Source organism: Lampetra fluviatilis, chromosome 3, assembly GCF_964198595.1.
Source record: "Lampetra fluviatilis chromosome 3, kcLamFluv1.1, whole genome shotgun sequence".
NCBI lineage: Eukaryota > Metazoa > Chordata > Hyperoartia > Petromyzontiformes > Petromyzontidae > Lampetra > Lampetra fluviatilis.
In genome coordinates, this window is record NC_136277.1 from 6,869,464 (window position 1) to 6,876,111 (window position 6,648).

The following is a 6,648-nucleotide window of genomic DNA, read 5'->3' on the forward strand; positions in this document are numbered from 1 at the left end:
TGTGAGTAGCAGCAGCAGGAATCCCACATCATTGCCATGGACAATCTATCCAAAGACGACCACTGTTGGCTTTCCAGAGGTGGGACAAAGTCATTGTTATGCAAGTCCAAGTCGAGTCGCAAGTCATCAAATTCATGACTCGAGTCTGACTCGAGTCCAAGTCACATGACTCGAGTCCATATCTCATAGGTGGGACAAAGTCATTGTTATGCAAGTCCAAGTCGAGTCGCAAGTCATCAAATTCATGACTCGAGTCTGACTCGAGTCCAAGTCACATGACTCGAGTCCACACCTCTGTGGCTTTCTACCACGTGATAGCGATTTTATTGACCTTGGAAGGTGATGAGGCAACACCTTGACCCGGATGAGGACTCTCAACCGCCCGTTGGTGAGTTGAGGGCTCTAGAAAAAAATCCACCCTGCCAAGCACCACGATGATCACACCCATGCAATGTGTAGCACCGTATGCATGCAATCTTATTATTATTTAATGATAATAATTACACGGGGATTAACCAGGAGTAGACAGCTCGTAAGTAGCAAAGGAGCAAACGCATCTACATAGAAACTACACAGGGATTAACAAGGCATACACAGTGGCTTCAGGGCAGTACTTGTGTCTATATAGAACATATATGAGGAATAGCAAGGGGCGCACAGCGACTAGCAAGGGAGTACACGGGACTACATAGAAACTCCACAGGGATTAACAAGGCGTACACAGCGATAATCATGCGAGTACACGTAACTACTCAGACACTACACAGCTACAGTATTTAAAAGGAGTACACAGTGACTAGCAAGGAGACACATTCGTCTATATAGACAACACACAGGGATTCTCAACGCGTAGACAGTGACTAGCAAGGGAGTACCCGTGGAGTGGCATGGCGTTGTAAGAAGAGATGGGCCTGTATATGTTTAGCCACTTGTAACGAGGTAATGTCCGCTTAATCGATGGTATGTATGGTAGATCGGAGGTCCTTCGCCAACGCGAGCATCTTCTCCATGACGAGGGTATCAATTCGCTCCTCCCACACCTTGGGGTACGCTGCCTTCGCCAACTTTAGCAGGGAGCTCTGGTAGGCGAGGGGGGTTTCGTGCTCCCTGCGCCGTCTATCCACGACGCTGGTGGCGGATGGTCGCTGCTGAAGCGCTTGCTGCAGGGTGGCGCGATCTGCAGGCGGCACAGTGAGGAAGGCCGCCAGCGCTTCATCGTCGAGTGCCGATGGTAGAGCTTGAAGCGCCACCTCTTCTGACCACCCCGACATTTTAGCGCTTGTGGTGAACCTGCGCTGGAAGGCGGCCCAGTCGCCTTCTGAAGCGGAACACTCCTTGAGCGCCGGCAGCCTCTGCTGTAACGACTGTGGCTTCGTAGACGAGCCGGCAGTCGGTGTGGTGGGAGCAGCCAGTACAGTGGCAATGGCGGCCGCTTGTGGCTGCCGCGCAGGCAATGACGCGGAAATGGACGCCGATTGGCGAGTCGTAACAGCAGCCAATTTTGAATCGTCCGCGGGCGTTGCGGATGGTGAGGCCGTGATGGCGATTTCAGCTGCTGGTCCGCCGAGATGCAGGTTGTTTAAAAAAGATGCTGCAGCCTGCAGGAGGTCGGCGACACGCGCGTGTGTCGTGCGTAACGTCTCCTGCGACGGCGGCGGGGTGTTCGATGGATGGCCGGCGTACTGCGCTGAGGGAGGCACGCCCTCGGTCCTCCCCCGTGGGCTGTCAGAAGGCAGCAGCGCGTCTTCGGCATAATCCTCCTGCGTCCCGGTACGTTGGACTCTGCTAAAAGACTCGGGATTCTCTTTCTGCCCCGTCGCCCCCCCACCCCCCATTGTTCCATTCCCTGGCTACCACATTCAGATAAGCCCCCCTCCCCCTTAACTTGTATTTAAGAGCTTGCCTCTTGGATTATTCCTCACTTGATACAGTAAATTTAGCTGTGACGGTCCCACCTGATGACGGAGACGTGTGTTGCTTCCGAAACATCGTGATTTATTATTTTATTTATATTATTATTTATATTATTTTTATTTTGTATTTTTTACCTACGTGACTTTACCGAAAAAACCTAAGAATATGAATCCTTGCAGTCACGAAAGCTTCAAATCGAGATTTACTGCACGGTCTTTAGTGTAGGACATGAAACTCCTGTGGCGAGTTTCTGTTTGAAGAGCTCGATGTTCGTGCGTCAAAGTCAAAAATGTCAAATTCACAAACCATTTTGGGACGTGACCATTTCAAACAAGCAAATAAGAAAACAGCCGTGAGAGAGAGAGCGAATTTAGCGTCTAGAGAAAGCCCAGTTACCCACACGCAGCATCGCCTGCTTCGCTTATTCACGAGTAGTAGAGGGCTCAGCTATGGGCCATGGTCACAGGACGTCACTCACAAGTGGAAGCTTGCCAGCTCAAGTCCCAGCTAGGCGGGTCAACACAGTTCGGTTCAGTACCCATAGAATCACCACCACGTTGCGGGAATTGAACAGTAGTAAACGCATTGAGGGGCTGATCCCCCGCTATAGTCAGTGTGCTCCATGTGCTGGCTGCCCAGTGGCACCGCTCAGGGCCAATCCGGCGTGATCCTCGCTCCCTCGCAGGGGAGAAGCCGCTGCTGTCCATAGCCACAGGCGCAGCGCGTAGTCGTAGCCGTAGCGGTGATCGGCGCACCACCGCGATGCGAACTCTGCGGCCCGAGGTCCATTCCCACGCCACAGCGAACGTCGGCGGTGAGTAGGCATCTCAACCGGTCCTGGCACCTTCACGAACCTACAATGGCCAGGGTAGTGAAGTATGGTCAAACAACACCCATGACCGACACGGCGTGGGGAGACCTTTGTCCACAAATTGACTGTAAATTGTTTTGCATCCACTTCAGCTCCCCCTTAATTACAGAGCCTTCCACTGTGAATGTCGCAAAATGATGCCCAGTAATGCCTGAATTGTGTCTCCCATAAAATAAAGTCGTTAACTCGCACAGCTACGTAGGGGTCGTCATTAGTACAGTCTTGAAGTTCATTATATAAAGTACTTTAGGAATAAGAAAAGTCGATACAATATGGTGGTTGATAAAATGTGTTTCTTCGCCATTGTGAGATTCAACAAAAAGTGCCACTCCATCTGCTGCTGTGAAATGTAAAACACCACACGGGTTGCATTCATATTCAGTAGCTCCTGTGAACACAATGTGTGTGCTGCGTGAGCTCTGGCGAGGCTTGCAAGGAACTGAGGGGTTTTGAACAATTCCCATACGGCCTGAAGCACCGCTCCCCATGCGTTTCAGGCAAATTGTCAGGCACCGTGCAGTAGAGCGGCACGCACTCCCGGTGTGTGTTCCACTGCCCAAGGAGACGCTCGTGTATCGTACTGCATCGCGCTGTGATAGCCTGAGCTGTGTGGGTCAGTGTGAGGAGGGGAGCCCCACCGGACGTGGAAGTGGAGATGGGGTCACAGCGGGGTATGGGTGAGACCGGGGGTGCCTGGCTGTTTGGATGAGTGATAGTGCAGTGGTTAGCGCACCGTGCTCTGAACCTGGTGACCTGAGACTGATGCTCGACCACGGGAGCAATCAGTGGGGAGTAATCTCTGAACCAGTTCTGGGCCTCCGTTGTTCAATGTGTAAACATCAGCACTGGCGAGCCACACGATCCACTCATGTGACACGTCAGCCTTCATAGGCGGCTGTACTAGCGGTGCGTGGCTTGTGGTTCTCCCTTCCTCCCAATGCAGCTGAAGCCCTGCTGAAGCGGCCGCACGCCTCCGACGACCTTGTGGGTGAGTATCTCTCCTCCAATCCCACCACGGCTGACCAACCCTCACCCACCCATCCACACCTCCTCTGTCGTGTCTCCAGCGTGACCCATCCGTTGGTGTTCCCATGCCATCTCAACTGCCCAGGCCCAACTTCCACCATAATAAAAAAGCCTTGAGAGGCAACTGGCTCTTGCCACAACTTGGTAAAGGCCACCACTGGCCAACTCGAGTGTCTTTTACAGGAGCCAAGAGGACAGTTGGTCTCTTACTGGTAGGAACGAAGTGAACCAGCCTACAATAGATTATATCGTCCGTCCGTCCGATGTCCGATTAGGTGTAGCAACATCGCCCCCTACTGAAAACACTTGGCAGGACCCTACAAAAACCTTTAGACTCAGTGACGCTTTCCTGGCTAAACAAGTGTAACATTCCCTTATAATTCCCTGAGATAGCTTTTAATTAAAAACAATTTCTGGCTAAACAAGTGTAACATTCCCTTATAATTCCCTGACATAGCTTTTAATTAAAACAATTAAATTAAAAATTAACTCACAGCGGCCTAAAGCCTACAGCTAGGCCTAAAGCCTAGAACTAGGCCTAAAACTCTCCCTTCGTATCGTACCCCCGCGTGTGTGAAAGGGAGTTAATGTTTAACAATGTTACATTCCCTGATGTTTTTAAATAGAAACATTTACATTTAAAGCTTTTACATTAATAATTAAAACATTTAAATTAAAAATTTACTCACAGCGGCCTAAAGCCTACAGCTAGGCCTAAAGCCTAGAACTAGGCCTCAAACTCTCCCGTCGTATCGTCCGATTAGGTGTAGCAACATCGCCCCCTACTGCAAACACTTGGCAGGACCCTACAAAACCCTTAGACTCAGTGAGGCTTTCCTGGCTAAACAAGTGTAATAATACATTATGTTTATATTCTTTGGTTATTCGTTCCTACCAACCCACCCCACAGGGACCTGTTTATTTAACCTGAACAAACTCACCACCATCGCCAAAACCATCAAAGCACTTCCCAAACTTCACCTGACCAATAACAACCCCCGTGCTTCAGAGTCACGGACATTTATGTCTGTGAGATATTGTACACAGATATTGGATTATTGTTTTGAAATTAGCTAACATCACAAAGCAGGACCGTCCTAAAGAATAAGCGCCAGACTGAGCAAGGTTTACCTGGGTTGAATAATTGTCACTGTTCTTCGAGAGCGCGCTATCATTGCTGCGAGTGCCTCTGTGTGTGAGCGTTTTTCAGTCGCGTCTCTGTGCGTCCACTGTGCAGAATGCGCGCTCAGCAGCTGCTTCAACAACACGGAGTGCTTCCACAACTACCACCACGAGCTCGCTCAGAACCCCGGTGAGCAGGGAGGGTCCTTCCTTCCCCCCGCTACCCTCCACCCACCCCTCCACAGCTCCCATTCCCCCCACCTACTCCCCCATGAGCCGAGGCTGGGCCGTGTTGTGAGCGCCCTGGGGACTGAGAGCGCGATTCCCGTGTAGGGCAGGGGGACTGATTAGGGCTGTAGATACACCACGTCTATCCATCGATTCATTCCGACTCTTAATGCTCACGATATGCTTGCATAACAATTCGTGTTTTTATATATTAATATGTCTGTGTGCGGCTATCTCTCACTGGGTGCCCTGTGTGTGTGTGGATATATCTCACTGGGTGCCCTGTGTGTGTGTGTGCCTCGTGTGTAGCGTCTCACCGGGTGTTCAACCTCACGCTGTGCGCGTTCGTCTCCACCGACTACCCACTCGGTGAGTCCCGCACCGCGAGCCCCACGCGGGACACACAGACAACACCCAAGTATTTGTTTTTAAAAACTTAAGCCACGTTCTTAAGCATAGCACCCGGGCCAGGATGAAAGCCTGGAGTGAGTGGCTGAGCGGTGGTCGTGCCTCACCGCGTGCTCGTGCTGTCTCCTTCTTGGTGTCGTTGTCCATCGGTGCAGAGTGCGACCATCGCAACTGCACCCTGGACATCGCCGCCTGCAAGCACCTGGACATGGCGAGCATGCCGGGTACGAGTGCGCACACACGCACACGCGACTTGGAGCGCACGCAAGCACGAGTACACACAACACGCGCCGTCAATGCTCACGATTCGTTGAACAGGATCCATCACTGTGCTCTCTGCACACACGTGGAAGCGTTCGCGTGGGAATCGTTGAAGTGTCATATAGCCAAATTATGTGCGTATAGAGGTGGAGTGGCGGTGCAGTGGTTAGCGCACTGCGCGACGTAACCCGGCAAGTTCGATTTCCAGCCACGGCTAACATCGGTGGCGAGCGGCATCTGACCCGGCACTGGGTTTCCCGTCAATTCAACCAGCAGTGGCCAGCGTGGTGAAGTATGGCTAAACAACCCCCGTGACCGACGGCGCAGGGGTTATTTCATCCAACAGTGGACGGACAAAGCGCTGTTCACTGCCATGGTCGATGTGCCACTCCTCGCTTGCATGGAACGGTTTCCCCTGCAGTGGAGAGTGCAGGGCGAGTGTCGCTGCACGGCGCTGAGCGGGGACCGCGCGTGGGGCGGGGCTCACGCCGGGCCCCTCCCCCTTTAAAACGACTCTGGCCGCGACGGTGGTGCGCTCGTGTGAATGCGTGTGTGTTGACACTGTGTGTGTGTTGACACTCTGTGTGTGTGTGAATGTACGTGTGTGGGTTGACACTCTGTGTGTGTTGACACTCTGTGTGTGTGTGTTGACACTGTGTGGGTGTTGACACTGTGTGTGTTGACACTCTGTGTGTGTGTGTTGACACTCTGTGTGTGTGAATGTACGTGTGTGTGTTGACACTGTGGGTGTTGACACTCTGTGTGTGTGTTGACACTCTGTGTGTGTGTTCGTTCTGGTGGTTCCGGTGGTACTGGTT

The 6,648-nt window shown here is 52.0% G+C and overlaps 1 long non-coding RNA gene across 1 annotated transcript; it reads left to right on the forward strand.

Moving 5' to 3' along the window:
- The first annotated feature begins 1,149 nt into the window (after nucleotides 1-1,149).
- Nucleotides 1,150-5,782, forward strand: LOC144948881 (uncharacterized). Its single transcript, XR_013640206.1, has 5 exons — nucleotides 1,150-1,770; nucleotides 3,729-3,773; nucleotides 5,049-5,123; nucleotides 5,471-5,530; nucleotides 5,725-5,782. It is a non-coding gene; the product is annotated as an uncharacterized LOC144948881 (long non-coding RNA).
- Nucleotides 5,783-6,648: the final 866 nt, after the last annotated feature.